This window comes from Felis catus, chromosome C1 (genome assembly GCF_018350175.1).
Source record: "Felis catus isolate Fca126 chromosome C1, F.catus_Fca126_mat1.0, whole genome shotgun sequence".
In the NCBI taxonomy this organism is placed as follows: Eukaryota; Metazoa; Chordata; class Mammalia; order Carnivora; family Felidae; genus Felis; species Felis catus.
The window spans coordinates 93,861,756-93,877,435 of record NC_058375.1 but is presented as its reverse complement, the minus strand read 5'-3'; the positions used below and the strand labels follow the sequence as shown (position 1 = coordinate 93,877,435).

Here is a 15,680-nt window from a genome sequence, read left to right as displayed (position 1 = left end):
TGACGACAGACCCCCCACCCCAGGGCCCTGCTTCCCTCAGCCCCACGGGGAGCGCCATATTTTGCCACTGTTGGGTCTCGCAGCTCTGGGGACAGTACTGCACATTCTTAAATGCAAACCTCTACAACAGAGAGCTGGGAAGAGCCCCCAGGAGCGGGGAGCAGTGGGAGGACACCCAGTGGCCCCAGCCATAAAGCCAGGGTCCAACTAACTCTAGGCTGATCAGAGGTAAGAAGGAAGCAAGGTCGGGGTCTCTCTGTCTCTCACACAACTAGACAGCTTCCTGATTTCCATGTGACAAGCCGTGGTGGCCCAAACAATTCTCCTAATTACCTCGGAGCCTCTGGGCTTCAGCTGAGCCTAAAGCAGGTCGACTGTTATCAGAGATACAAATTGTCCTACAAATTATTTTTAATTGTTTTATTGAAACCTCCCAGCAGTCACCTGGGGCAAACTGCTCCTGACAGGCTTTGGTGATGGCTGCTCTCCTGGTTTTTCTTGGCCAGCACCATTTGGACCCCTCCCTCCCTCCCCCTCCATGCCGAGGGCACAGAGCCCCGTCAGTATGTTTGAGCCCATGCTCTCTCCCACCCCCTGTGCTCTGATTCAGCCCTTCTCTCAGTTCGATGCCTGCAGCAGGCTCACTGTCCTCTGGGCCTTCAAAGGCGGCTTCCTGAAATACCACATCACCCCACTCCCACGGGAGAGAGCCCACGGCCCTTGCCAGAGACATTTGCCACTTCTCCATTCCCCAGCCTCAGCTGCCACTTCTCCGCCGGGCCCCTGTGCAGAAAACCCTCCCGGGTGTCTGCCTCCTGAAGCTTCCCTTGAAGGGAACCACACTTACTCCCATTTTACAGATGAAGAACCAAAGGCTCAGAGGGGTTAGCTATACTTTCACTGAATGACCTTGAAGGTGCAGCTCAAGATCCACCTCGCCTCTGTGGCACGTGCTGTGATGCTGTAAGTGAGAAGTAATGCTCCTTTCTTTCCCCTTCTCAGCACGCAACTTGTAATACTCTTCCACGCTTTGGCTATTTGGCTTTCTAGTATAACTCCTTGTGCACACCCCCGATTCATCCTCTAAACAGGGAGCTCCCTGAAGGCAGGAACCAAAGCATATCCAGCTTTGCGTCCACCCGCAACTGCCCCCAGCCCAGCCGGTGCCTGGCACACACAGGGCGGAATAGGACGCCTGCAGATGTTCCAGGGCTCCTGCCACCCCACCCTCTAAGAGCAACCTGCTTCCTAGGTTGAAATCCTAACCACTGCCTTCACCTTTGAAACAGCAGCAAGGACAAAAAGCTAACACACTTGACTGAGTCACATTTAAACCTACAAGATGCCTGCGTGCCCCAGCCATGGGAGCAGGGGGCGGGGGGGACGTGGGGGGGGGGTATGAATGAAGTGCAGCCCAGAAGCCCATGTGGGGAGGACCCTGGGACTTGGAATCCAGCTTTCTGTTCTGTAATCATCTGTACAACAGGGAACAGTGCTTACCTACCAACTGCATCTGGTTACCACATGGATAGCAAGAGAAAGAGAAGATTCTTGGGAAGTCAAATAAACAGAACAGGAATTTCTGACTCCATTTCACAGATTTGTCGTAGACCAAATCCTCATGTATTACTATTGTACGTGCTCAGTGAATGCGATATGAAGGAAGTGAATGAGTGCATGAATGACAGGTGCATTCTGAATTCCCCCAATTTTCCAGAACCTGACATAATTTCCCAGCTTCAAAACTTTCCTATTTTCTGGTGCAATATTCCCATCCCCAAAACACACGGTGTCCCAAAGACACCCCACGTGGCAGTGTAAAGCAAAGGTAAGCTAAGAAGTCTGGCCGTCATTTGCTGACTTTCTGCCTCTTCTAAAGGATCCACTATTTGTGCCTCACTCTCTCCACTTTGTAGACAGGGTCTGCCTTCACCTTAGAGAGGTACACACCGGATGGGCACCGTCTCGGCACGGAGTGTTCCACGAGGCTGGTGGGACCATTGCAAACAGCAGCTCAGGCAGAGGAGCCAGTAGAACCTTCTGTGGCCCGTCTCACCTTCCTGTTACATTTGCCGAGCGTGCTCTCTGCAGTTGGTATTTTGTTTTCTTAGTCAAGGAGGAAGGGAAGCAGGAAAAGGGGCAGATGGTCCAGAGGGGGAGGAACTGGCACTGGAATATGTGGGTGGGGCCAGTGCAAACAAAATCTTTTGGTTCAGTTTTACCATTTCATGGGAGGGGGAAAGGCATGCCTAGTCGCTGTGGAAGGAAGAGCAGTGCCATGACCACCCCACGATGCATTAACCTTGTGCCAGAACTTAGGCGCTAAGGGAACTTCTGAAGGCGGTGGGGGGGTGTCATCATTAACAGCAGCAGCAGCAGCAGCAACAACAACAAACAACAACACAGGGATCCTTCTTGAGGGCTGGCTCTGTAGCAGCCACTGTGTGGAGCGGCCATTATCTCCTTAAACCCTGCCCATAACCGTATGAGTTTGGCACCACACTTACTGCTATCTTACAGATGAAGAAGGAGAGGCTCAGCGGGACTGGTTGCTGATTTCATTGAACCGCTGGCCCTGCGATGCTGGTGCTTTCTTGAACTTACCGGAGAGGCTCAATGGAAGGTTTTCACCCAACCAGGTCACCACTGCCACCTGATCAACAGCCATTTTGAGATGCCACTGACTGTACATTGTGTCCTGAATTGAAGATGTGATGGTGTGCCAAAAAAAATGCATCTTGGAACTGGTGAAGCAAAGAGACAGGTCCACGGGCACAAGTCAAAAACTGGAGGCCCTGGGTCCACACCAGCACAGTCTGACTCTGGGATCTGACTCTAAACCACAACACTATCACAGAAAGATGGGTTTTGGAGGCAGGGAGGTCTGGTTTGAGTCCTGCTGCCACTTACTAGCTGTGAGTCTTCAGGAAAGAACACAGAATCTCAGGGTCTTGGCTTCTGGACCTGAAAAGATGGAGAAGTCCCCAAAGGTGAGGGCCTCTTGGTCATGAGGACAAGATGAGATGATGCAGTCGGCATACCGTGAGCTGGCACCAGCTGCCCCTTCACGTGAGCACATGGGGAAAGTGGGTGTGGCCAAGCCTAGGGGCACAGCTGCCCATTGTCCTGCGGTGCCCTGGCACCAGAGTGTGACAAGCATGTGGGTGCCCGAGGACGCGGGGGGCTGGGGGGGGTGCTGGTGCTCCAAGTGACTTCCCGCTTCCTTTACTTCCTTCAACCAATATTTATTGAACACTATGTGTCAGACCCTGTTCTAGCACAGCAGAGAACAGAGCAAGCAGTGCCCCTCCCCTGTGGGATTTATATTCTAGGGTAAAGTGACAAAAATCAGACAGATATGGGGCACCTGAGTGGCTCAGTTGGTTAAGCATCCAACTCCTGGTTTCAGCTCAGGTCGTGATCTCATGGTTTCGTGGGTTCGAGCCCTGTGTTGGGCTCTGCGCTGGTGACATGGAGCCTGCTTGAAAGTCAGTCTCTCTCTCTGTCTATCTCTCTCTGTCTCTCTCTGCCTCTTCCCCACTCACACTCTCTCTGTCTCTCCCAGGATAGATAAATAAATTTAAAAACAGACAAATATATAATTAGTGCCATATGTATAGACATATATCGCCAGTATATATAAACATATCACATAAATATGTAATATTGAATGTGAGGGGACGGAGTGAGACAGGGGTGCTACAATATGTAGAGGGACTAGGAGGGCACACTCTGATAAAGACCTGATGGAGGGTGAGAATGGGCCATGTGAATATCCTGAGAAAGCATTCAGGGCAGCGCGAACAGGAAGTGCAAAGGCCCTGAGGCAGCCTGCTTGGTGAGTAGGAGGACTAGAAAGAAGGACCTCGGCCTAGGGCATCCTAAACAAGGGAAGAACGGGAAGTGCCTTCAGGAGGATAGCTAGACTCCAGAGTAGGCAGGGCTTGCAGAGCATGGAAAGGACTGGGTTTCCTTTCAAGGCTAATAGGGAGCCGTTTCAAGTTTTCAAGCAGGAGAGTGATGTGACTCAACTGTTTTTAAAAAGATGACTGAAGGACAAGTGAAGACACAGGGAGGGTAGGTAAGAGGGGATGGTGACCTGAGCCGGGGTGGTGGGCGAGGTTTAGGTTTTAGAGAGAGAGGGAAACATAGAGCCCCAGAGTGCTGGAGAACATACCAGGTCCCCGACAGGTAGACAACCTATGGGACTGTCCCAATTTGGAAAAAGACAAAAGTTTTTTAGAATCACGTGTTAAAATAAAATTCCAGGAGCAAGGAGTGAAAGCCTCATTACCTTCTTTCCTCATTCATGAGAGGCCCATGGTGGTAACAGATGGGTCCTCACAGTATCTGTCCAAATTCTCTGACCTGGATTTTCTTTTCTGTTTTTTTTTTTTTAACGTTTATTTATTTTTGAGACAGAGAGAGACAGAGCATGAAGGGGGGAGGGGCAGAGAGAGAAGGAGACACAGAATCGGAAGCAGGCTCCAGGCTCTGAGCCATCAGCCCAGAGCCCGACGCGGGGCTCGAACTCACGGACCGCGAGATCCTGACCTGAGCTGACGTCGGACGCTTAACCGACTGCGCCACCCAGGCTCCCCTTTTTCTGTTTTTTTTTTTTTTTAATTAAAAAAACTTTTTTTATTAAAAAAATTTTTTTTAGCATTTATTTATTTTTGAGAGACAGAGATAGGCAGAGCATGTGCGGGGGAGGGGGAGAGAGAGAAAGAGATACAGAATCTGAAGCAGGCTCCAGGCTCTGAGCTATTTGTTAGCACAGAGCCTGATGCGGGGCTTGAACTCACGAACTTCGAGACCATGACCTGAGCTGAAGTCGGACGCTCAACCGACTGAGCCAGCTAGGCGCCCCGGACCTGGATTTTCTTCAAGCCACTACTTTGTCTTGCCTGAGAGAGAGAGACAGAGGGAACCAAGGGTGTCCAATTACCTGTGTTACCCACCAGACTGCTGAAGGGCACTTGAAGGAATAGTGATCAGAAACCCTTAATTACAGTCCCAACATGATGTCTCTTTCCTGGGAATGAGAAGGGTTTGTGGCTCTTTCCTCATCAACCCTCAGTGTAGCTTTGTGGAGAGGTGGGCAGAAAAGTGCCCCTACTGGGAACAGGTCACAGGACAGCCGATCGCAGTGAAGGGAGCAAGTATTTTTGAAAACCTGCTATGCTTACATGTGTTATTTATACCCCCAACAACTTGGGATAAAAATGTAATTCTCATTTTACAAAGAAACCCAGGCTGAGGGAAGAAAACTATCAGGTACAAAATTACCCTGCCATGAAGTGAAAGAGTGGAGATTCACACTGTGGGCCCCTGAGCTCTGTAGCCCATTTTCTTTCTGATATTCTAGTGCTTTCCAATCTTTTGTACATCACGACACATGGAGAAGAGAACACTGATATGGCACACTGGGGTAAGCGGTCCCGGCACCCTAGGCCATTCCAGGCAACTCCAAGGAATAGAGGCATCGTTATTTCTGGGCCCCACGCTACCCATCTGCGGCACTGGTTAGGAAGTTTTCCAATGTACCATGACACGGTGCAAAGTGATATACCCGAATCTCATTCAGCAAGTCAACAGTGAGGTGAGTCCATCTACCACCATTTCTCCCTGAGGTTAGGAGCTTCTTCATCTGGCCAGGTCCTTTCCCAAAGCCAATATCACAATGCAAGTTGGGGGACTGGTCAAGGAGGTTCCTTCCAGCTGCTCTAGAGGAGTCCCCAAATTACTAGCAGGCAGGGCGTCTCGGTGGTGTGCCAGGACCGTGGACAGCGCCCACCAGGCCATTCAGGAAGCCAGTGCTGGGTTGCACCTGCTCTGCTTCCCTTCCAACCCCCCAGGGAAGAGGAGGTCCGCATCCCCACTGGATACTCACCTGGCAGCACCTGATGGAGCCACTCCAGCAGGTGACTGTTCACTTCCCTTGAAAGGTAGCTTTATCAAACAGCACTCCTGACCTGGAGTGGGATTTAAAACCACAGGAGCCCAGGAGTCTTATAATTAAAGAGAAAATGCAACCAGCAGGAATCTGGGGGGTGTGGACCAATGAATTCTATTTGTAAGTGAAAGAATAGGTGGCAAATTAGAGGTGCACAGAATCCAGTGGAAATTCTCATTAAACCAGTAATTAGAAATGACAGAGTACACGGAGAGGCAACTTGTTATCTTCAAATGAACTGTGAGTAGCCTTGGAAGGCATAGAGGCAGCTCGGGGGCACAAATGCAGCTGATGAGATGACCTCAAGGCCCAGGAGCTGGGGCGTTATTTCCTCCCATTCGTGCCTACCCCACCCTCACTCCACAAGAGGTCCCAGAGCAAATAGGGCTTTAAGTCTCAACTCCCAAGTTCGACACTCAGGCTGCCCAGGACTCCCCTGACCCAGAATTATGCTCCAACAAAATGTACCTGGTCATGAACATGAGAACAATAGGGTACAGCAATCCATCTTGCACCTGAGCTGATGTGCTCACCTGTAAATTTTCTGTGCATGGTGAGTATCTATTTCTTCTAACAACTGGATGTATCCATAGTTGAACAGTGTTTTAACTTGAATAATAACTCATGGGGGAGGGGGGGACTTTTCAAAGGACTCTGTCTCCACAAAATGGCTGCCTGCGGAGCCAGGGCTTCTGGGAAAACCCTTTGTGTCCTCTGGGGGTGGGGGAACATCAATGCTTACATTCCAGTTATCCACCCTCACTTACAAGAACTTCCCCACCAAGATCAAGGGTCGTTTGGACGTACCACGCAGGCTAGGACAATACGGGTCTGTCCTGCCAGGGATGGTGGTTTCTCAGAGAGGAAATAGATGAAGAAGCAGGAAGAATCTGATGCCAAGTTTCCCAGCACAGCCCCAGACTCCAGTGGCAGAACCCCAAGGGTGAGGAGAGTGGGCTCTCCATGGGACAAGATGAGGAAGCGAGCGGCGTCCTTCTGAGCAGCCCACGCCAGCCAGCGGCTGCCATGCATAACCTTGGAGTGTTCGCAGTTTTGCTCTGGAGTCTGGGGCCTCACCAGAAACTGCTGCCAGTCCCTGGCAACACTCTCCGGCAGAGAAATCTGACACACCAGAGCTCCCACCAGCGACTGACCGTCCTTGATTCTGCAGATGCGGAAATCCTCAGGGCGACATCCACTGTGCTCTGACTCTTCCCTCACTGCTTCCAGCACCAACCCTTGACTTGGACAAACTTTAAGGAATGAGGTCAGGAGAGGTAGAGTCGGGGTAGGGGTGGGGATGGGGCAAGACAAGATAGGACAATGAAGCAGCATGATGGAGCCTAGGATCTCCCGCTGGATCCCAGCTCCCCTGGCACCACAGACCGTATTTCCCAAACCTTGGAAGTTTAGGTATGTTCATTCTCCACCAAATTCCCATTGGTGGAGGCCCATTTCTCCCTTCCTCAGGGCGCTAGCTTAAAGAACTAGACCCACAGGTTTAGACAGCCTCATTTGGGTATAAATGCCTAGGCGGTCTGCAAACATTTATTAAGAACTTACTGTGAAGTGGTTAAGAATCTGCCAGACCTGAGTTCAAATTCTCAGACTGCCACTCACTGCTGGTGTGACCTTCAGCAAATGATTTAACCTCTCTGAACCTCAAGTCCCACATCTGTAAACTGCAGAGAGCAATGTCCATCTCCTGGGATTGTAGCAAAGATTAAACGAGGTGGTATACGAATAAAGCACTTAGTGCAACACAGAAACCTCAGTAGAAACCTGGATATTCTCACTGTTTGCCAAGCACGGCATGAGCTCCTGGAATCCAGAACTGCACCAGCCCCTCCTAAAAGCACACAAAGTAGGCGCTTCCCCACAGGCCACTGACCCGCCTGATTCTAGGGTAGCACACTAACACCGACCCGCAGACCCACACTAACACAGTCTGGGACGCTAGGTGGGGGAGGGTGATGCACAAGGGCTTTGTAGGGGCTGAGGGACAGAGTCTTTTCCCTGCCTGGTACTCCAGATGTTTGGCTGTGAGAACTTCTTGCAGCCCAGCCTAGGAGTGAGTGATAACTCAGATCTGCTTCCAGGAAAAAAAGCCCAAATCCACCTTCCCTTTAAACTATGTGGCTGCTTATCTTAACAGCCTTAAAGGGATTCATGATGAATTGTCCTGCCGCAGCAAACTTAGATCGAGAGAAGGGGGGGACACACCGGCAGTAGGAGCCTGCTTCTCAAGAACCCTCTCATCTCTGTCTCGATCATCTTTGAAATTTGTTTCCAGGTCCAGTGGGGAGAGCATCAATCCAGGGTGCATGTACCACACACACACACACACACACACACACACACACACACACACACACACTGCCAGTAGTAGACTGGAGTCCCCTAGGTCAGCACGGCCTCTCTGGCTGCACCATTATTGCCTTTCACTCTTGAGGCACACACATCTTAGCTCAGCACCAAGCCTAGACATCTTACAGAAAGAGACAGCAAGGGGCCAGGATCCCTCAGGGAAGGCAAGCGACACACTCCTTTCCTCTCCAGGAAAGGCCAGCCTCACCTCCCCAGGATGGTTGTCATGCAGCTTCCAACTCCATGATGGATAGGACAAGAGGGAGGAGGATGGCAAGATCTGACCGTATGGCAGGGGCCCCCAAAGCCCACCGGGCAAGTGCCACAACTTGAGAACAGGCCATGGTCATGAACAATTCTAAGGAGTCAGGGCCTGTGCTGGAGTCTCGCCCTGGAGCTGTTGCAGAGACAGCTGAGGGCACCCATCAGACCCAGCACAGCAATGTCCACCACCTCCACCCCACCCTTCATAACTCTGTTCCTTTTTTTTTTTTTTAGATATAATTTATTGTCAAGTTAGCTAAGATACATCGTATACAGTGTGCTCTTGGTTCCAGGAGTAGATTCTGGTGATTCTTCTGATTCTTTGCTCACATACAACACCCAGTGCTCATCCCAACAAGCGCCCTCCTCGATGCCCATCTCCCATTTTCCCCTCTCCCCACACCCCCCGCCATCAACCCTCAGTTTGTTCTCTGTATTTAAGAGTCTTTCGTGGTCCATGACCCTGCTCTTACTCAGCGTGTCCTGGGGAGACCTGAAGGTTGGGAAGAGGTCAACGTGAAGCTGAATTAGGGGTCCTTCGCAAGCACATGTGAAACCCTGACACTTTCACTTGTCTCCACACCCCCTCTCACACCAAGGCACAAGGGCAGGGAGAGAAAGAACCACCTCTGGTTAAGGCCCATAAAGAAAGGGGTGGGGAATTAACATTTTAGAGCATCTGCCACGTGTCCAGCACTGGGCTCAAAATAAGCTTGAGGAAAAGGCACCACAGGCATCCATCCCTCTTCTATGACCGAGGAAACCAAGGCCCCGGACGTAAAGTGACTTGCCCAAGGTCACCCCGCCCTGGCACCTGGCAGAGCCCTGGGCCCACTTCCGACCACAAGCACACAGCCTCCCCCTGGGCCCCTGCTCCAATCCCCCAACCCCAACCTGGCTCTGCGTGCCTTCCCTGTGGGGTCAGAGCTCTAGGACACCTGCCCAGTGCCTGAGTTTTGGTTGGCTCACTCTGAGGACCTGCCTACCTCTAGTCAGTGGCCCCCAAACTCCGGGAGCCCTGGCCATCGCTGCTTACAAGCCCTGGTAAAGAACTCCATTCAGCTCACAAACAGCTGACACACAACTCTGTGTGACTCAGGCCAAACGAACTCACTCCAATCAGAGCTGGTGGGCACGATTTGCCTCCTGCACTGAGTCACTCTCCAGGCTGAGCTGCAGGGATTTGCTGAGACTCACCACCTACTTAGCCACAGCTGCTTGGTTGGAGAAAAAGCCACCACGGGAGCTAAGACCTCTGACGGTCCCAACGGATGAGCCACAGCCAAGGACAATCGGGTGTGACCTCGAAGCCCTTCCTCCTGCCTGGGTGATGGGTCCACCTGGCTGGACCATGGGGTAATGTAAGCACAGCATGAAATACAAGAATTCTTTACCATTAACCTCAACACACTCTGACCTTGTTCTCCAGACATCAATCAGTATGTGCAGGACAGCCTTACAGTTAGGCTCGAACTAAAGTTTTGGTTGATTTTTTTTTTTTTTTTGAGCCGTTACAGGATTTGCTTAGTTCCTGGAAGTTCCTGTTAACAAGGGCAGTGCCCTCAGAAAAATCTTCCTTCTCTATACCACGACCCTGTCTTCCCAGCCCGACCCACCTGCCTCCCTTTCACAGCTGAATTGCCCCAAAGGTAGTTCTGGTTAGAAATTCCCTAATCCGAAGGATCCGTTACAAATTTCTCAAAGAAGGAAAGAGGAATGAAATTTTAAAAAATAAATAAAAACAAAAACATTTTTTTTTTTTTAACGCCACTTGACAGCCACTGGGCCCCCTCAAGTGACTGGCCTCAGGATTTCCGAAGGGCTGTTTGGCCTTTAAAAAGATAACACCAGTCTTCCTTCCACGGCAGCCGCGCCCCTGGGGGAGCGGCCCTCCCCGGACTACCGTGAGCATAGCTTGGGAGGACGTTGGTTGCACAGGTATAAATGTGGCTGAGGCCTCTCCCGAGACGGCGCCCTCTCCAGACCTGCACCCCGCGCACGTCCCCCATCTCAGCCATTCGCTTCCCAGATGCGCTTCCCTCGAGGGAAGATGGGTTCCCCGCTAGCTCCGAATTCAGCGAGGTCCAGCTCCCGGACTCGGAATTAAATATTCATCTCGGGCGTGAGCGCTCCGCTACTCCTGCCAATGTTACTGTCAAGGTCATGGGCCTGAAGCCGAGCGGCTGAGGCTGGGGTCTCCGGCCGCGCAAGAGCCTCCCCGCGGGAACTGCGCCCTGGGCGCGCAGCTCCGGGCGGCCAAACCGGCCGGGCCTCCCGCCCGGTGCTCCGCGGGCGTTTGCCTCTGCAGCTCTGCCGGATTACCTCCGGAGTTCTTGGGCCCTCCTGAGCCCTGGAAGCTGGAGCCCGTTGGGTGAACCCATGAGCGCGGAGCTGGGCACCCCCGATGCGCCCGAGGAGCGCGGGCCCCGGGGCTTCGTCGCCAGGCAACGGCGGCTGGAGCGGCGGGAGGAGCCCGGGGCCCGCGCAGGGCCGGGCAGGCACCGGGCAGCGCCGCCTCGCACCTCTGTCCTTAGGCCTTCCAGGCTGGGGCGGGGCCAGAACAGCTAAAGTTGCGGTGGCTGGCCGGGTACAGGCAGGCAGGGCGCGGCCCGAGACTCACCTGTCCCGCGTGAGCCGTCGCGCGGACTCGACCCCCTGCACTCCGGCCGAGCAGCTGCGGTCCCCGACGGGTCGCCGGCTCACAGCCCCTCCCGCAGGCAGCCCGAGTCTGGCGGCGGCGGGCACCGGCCGGGGCTGGGAGGGGACCCGGAGCCGCGCGTCCGCGCACGCGACTCTGCTCGCTCCTCGCTCCCTCCCTCGCCGCCGGTTCCGACTCAGATCCCGCCCGCGGCGCGCTCGAGCCTCTCTGGGGAGCAGCCCTGGGACCCAGGTTCCGTGGCGGAGGAAGCGCGTGGGGGCTGCAGGCGCCAGCGCCGAGTGTCGCCCTCCCCGCGCCCCGGCCGCGCCGGCTCTGCGGAGCGGAACGGAGCTGGGCGGAGCGCAGCGCGCACTGTTCCCTCGCTTTCCGAAAGGCCACCCTGGCGGCGGGGCGCCGTGACGCAGGCTTGACTCACGCTCGGGCCCGCGTCAGTGCGAGGCTCTGGGGCCGCAAGCGAGGCTCTGATGGCCGACGACGCAGGCGGAGGGGGTGGGCAGGGAGAGGGAGAGGGGCTAGCCCAGGAGCGGCCTCTTGAGGCCCCTCCCCAGGACACCCAGACCCTGGGGCTTCATCACGGTGGCTTCCATTATCAGAAGAATGGGGCCCCAATGGCCAAGGGTCTCTGGGATCCTGGGCCCCATTTCGTCACCCTATCAGGTGCAGCTCTTTGGCCCTCCTTCATGAATTGGGCTTCACCCAAAGTGCTTACTCCCCTGCTGTAGCCACCTCCACCCCCGTGCCTTTGCTCACTCTACTTGCAATTCCTTTTCCACTCCACGGTCCTTCCATCCTACCATCTTGCAAGACCATTCCCTGTGCAGTTCAACTTCACTACAGTACTCTTCTGTTGAGCTCCTACTGTATGCTGTGGGCAGCAGGGGTTGAGAAGATCGCGGAACTGCGGGCCGCGCCTCTGGAACCGGCAGAGTGGGGTTTTACCTTGATAGCCACAATACCAGCCCAAAGGACTGAGGAACTCTACAAGATGGGGAAAGTGGGGGGCTATGAAGGGAGAGGAAAATTCTGACTGGGTTCTGGGCAGGCCTTAAGGATGTGAGCTGGGATCCTGGCCTCAGAGAGTGGATAGGACTTCAACAGATGCAAGGGGAGAAGGTTGGCTCTTGTGGACGGGAGAGCACGACAAGAGCAAAGCTAGCAGAGAGTGGAGAAGTGTGCAGGCGGTGACTGCTTGAGCTGGAGGGGTGGAGCAACCAGGGTGAGGTTAGGGAGGTGGGAGCTATCCTCCTGGGCCTTGGAGGGCTATGTGGGGAGTCTGGGATGAATTCTCTCTGCTCTAGGGGATCTTAGCATTAGAAGCAGTGTTTGGGAGGGGGTGGTGGAGGTGGGGGCTGTTTCTCAGTTGCCCTATTGACAGGCGATAGCACCGTGCCATGAACTGTGAAGACTCTGAGATTTTACCCTTGCAGAGCAAGGAGGGTTTCATGGTTTCATGGTGCCATGGTTTCATGGATGCTGGCAGAAGACATGAGACTCCTGGGCCAGAGACAAAGGATTTTATCACCCATAGCGCAGCAGGCAGTGCAAACTGCACTTTCAAATCAGTTTCCCTTGACCCCCAAGTCCCATGGGAAGGACGTGGGGCTGATTCTGGGTGCTCCTGCACACTCTGAAGAATTCTAAGTTTAGGAACCCCAATCCTTTATAATGGACTGCATGCAAATTTGCCAACCTTTGCCCTGGAGAGAGACGTTATTATCTTAGACAGCAAACAAACCTGTCCTCCACTGAGGGAGACTGTCTTCCAAAGCTGTTCACTATGCAAATATCCTCAAAAAGATAGTCTGGAACAAAAAGCCATCAGTGCCTCTGCCCACAAGACTTGCAGAAATGTGAGACACCCATGGAGATTTATCTCCCAATGGGCATCTATCTTTTCACTCAACAGCTGCTGAGTGTTAGATAGTGTTTACCTGGCACTGTTCTAGGCCCTGAGGACGCCACAGAAAACAGGACAGATAATGATCCTTATCCTCATGGAGCTTACATTGAGGTGGACCCATCCAGCAACATGGAGTGGGGTGAAGGGGTGTGGCAGGAAGTAGCAAATGATACAGGAGACATGCCAGAGGTGAACAAACAGAATGTGATGGCTGACCTGGTGGGGGATGTGAGGGAAGGATGGGGTCAGAGATGGGTGGTTTTAGGGTAGGGGAGCTCGCCGGTGGTGTGCTCATGGGAAAGGGTAGGACTTTGGAGCCTTATAGACCTGTTTTCTTTCATTCTGATTGCCTTTTACTAGAGACCTTGAGCAAGCGACGTAATGTCTCTGAGCCTCAGTTTCCACATCTATAAAATGAATAATACATATCCCATAAGGTTGTTATGCTGACCAGATGAGAGGATTTTTAAAAATATCTGGTATTACATCTGATACGTGTGCTTTATAAATGATTGCTATTAGTGGTATTATTAGATAATTGTATTATTATTAACCAGGATGGGGATCTCAAAAGAGGGACAGATCTGGGGAGCAGTAGGAAGAAGGTAACGAGATCATGGATTTGGGATATATGAAAATAAAGTGTCTGCGGGATATCAAGACAATAACCAGGAGATGCCCTTGCTCCTCTGCCCTTGTATCACATTTACCCAGTAAAACCCCAACCTTGAATGAACGCAATACTTGGTTTCTCTGTACAAAGTTCTCTAGAGAAAAACACCATGGGGCACATGAGTGTCCCTCTGCTTTCATGGTTACCAACCTCAAATAGGCTCTCATGCAGTACAACAAGCTTCCTATGATTCTCCGGTCAACTTACTTCTCCAGTCTGATGGACGCCACTCCCACCTTCTGCGCTCTCCTAAACACCCACCCTGCTGCCCCCCCCCGCCCCCAGCCAGTTGGAAGCCCTCTGGGTTTTCCACTGAGGATAAGTAGACCTGCCCCCATCTGCACCTACATTTGCACCTGCTCTCTCCTCCTCCTTTCTGACATAGCAGGGGAGAGTCTCTCCTGTTCCCTGCGATCAGTCCCCAGTCCACTGGGTCCCCTGGCCCCAGCCTCCTTGAGAACCTCAATCACTGTGGGTTATTCCTTCTCTCCTGTCTTATCAACCATTTCCTTTCTACTGGATCCTTCTTAGCAGGCATCTTCCTTTCACAAAGTCACTAAAGCTCTCATCCTCACCTTCTCATTTTCTTCCACACACCCTGCTTCCATTCCTTCACTCCCCACTCGCTCCTCAACCCACCTCTGTTCATCATGCTGCCAAGGGGGCTCTCTCTCGCTAGGGTCACAAGTGACCTCTATGTCACTAAATCCACGGAGCAGTCTCCAATCCTCATCTCCCTGACCTCTCTGTGATACGTGTCTTGGTTGCCCTCTCAAGACTTCTTTCTAGAACTCTCTTCACAGGTGCCACACTCCCTGGTTTTCCTCTTACCCTTCTGGTCACCACTTGGTTTTCCCTGCTGACCTTTATTTTTTTTTTCAACGTTTATTTATTTTTGGGACAGAGAGAGACAGAGCATGAACGGGGGAGGGGCAGAGAGAGAGGGAGACACAGAATCCAGAAACAGGCTCCAGGCTCCGAGCCATCAGCCCAGAGCCTGACGCGGGGCTCGAACTCCCGGACCGCGAGATCGTGACCTGGCTGAAGTCAGACGCTTAACCGACTGCGCCACCCAGGCGCCCCTCCCTGCTGACCTTTAAATGCTGGACCTCCCAGAGCTCTAGCCTTTTCACCCTCTGTACGTCTCTCTGAGACCATCTCCCACACCCCTGGCTCCCACCTTTACATCTCCTTTCCGGACACCCTTCTGAGCTCCATATACGCAACCTCCTACTCTATCTTTCTACTTGAGCCCCTTGGAGTCACTTCCAGCACAGATGGCAAGAAATAAATTCAACATTCGAAGTTCTACCCTGTAAACATTCCATAATTTGCTTCTTGCTCCTCCTCCAGTGCTCCCTGGCTCCATGAATAGTTGAGCCAGCCAGAAACCCAACAGTCACCCTTGAGACCTCCTCTTTATCACGGTTTCGTGAAATCTGTCATTAAATCCTGGAGATTTCAGCTCCTAAGTACCTCTAGAATCTGGCCTCTTCTCTTTCATTCTGCTGCCATCATGCTTACCCACACCAGAATAATCACTTGCCTGGACCCTCACCGTCACCTCCTGATTCCGACTGCAGTCTTGCTGCCTTTCTCCGTACAAGAGCAGCAGCACCGTGACCTTTTAGAAGTCCAGATATGATCACGGCCTTCTCAAGCTTGCAGCGTTTGGCCCACACCTTCAACACATCCTTTCAGGCCCTTCCTCAGCCCTAGCCTTGTTTCACACCCTCCCCCATGGCCTTCCCTGCAACCCACTGCCTGCTCTGACCTTCTCTTGGCCCTCCCATGCATGCCCACTCCTTCCGAACTTGGACTTCAGCCATATGCCCTCTCTGCCAGAGAGCCTCTCAGTCCC

At 52.8% G+C, this 15,680-nt stretch overlaps 1 protein-coding gene across 2 annotated transcripts in view; it reads right to left on the bottom strand.

Annotated features, from left to right (window-relative positions):
- Positions 1-15,680, bottom strand: part of SLC6A17 (solute carrier family 6 member 17) — a 125,487-nt gene that overhangs the window by 40,388 nt on the left and 69,419 nt on the right. The window contains exon 1 of one of the 2 annotated variants that reach the window (XM_011285060.4): positions 11,208-11,602. The exons of the other annotated variant lie outside the window; for it this stretch is intronic. The gene's annotated coding sequence lies outside the window, so the exon portion shown is untranslated. Of the gene's footprint in view, positions 1-11,207; positions 11,603-15,680 lie in introns of those variants that run through there. 2 annotated transcript variants of the gene reach the window in all.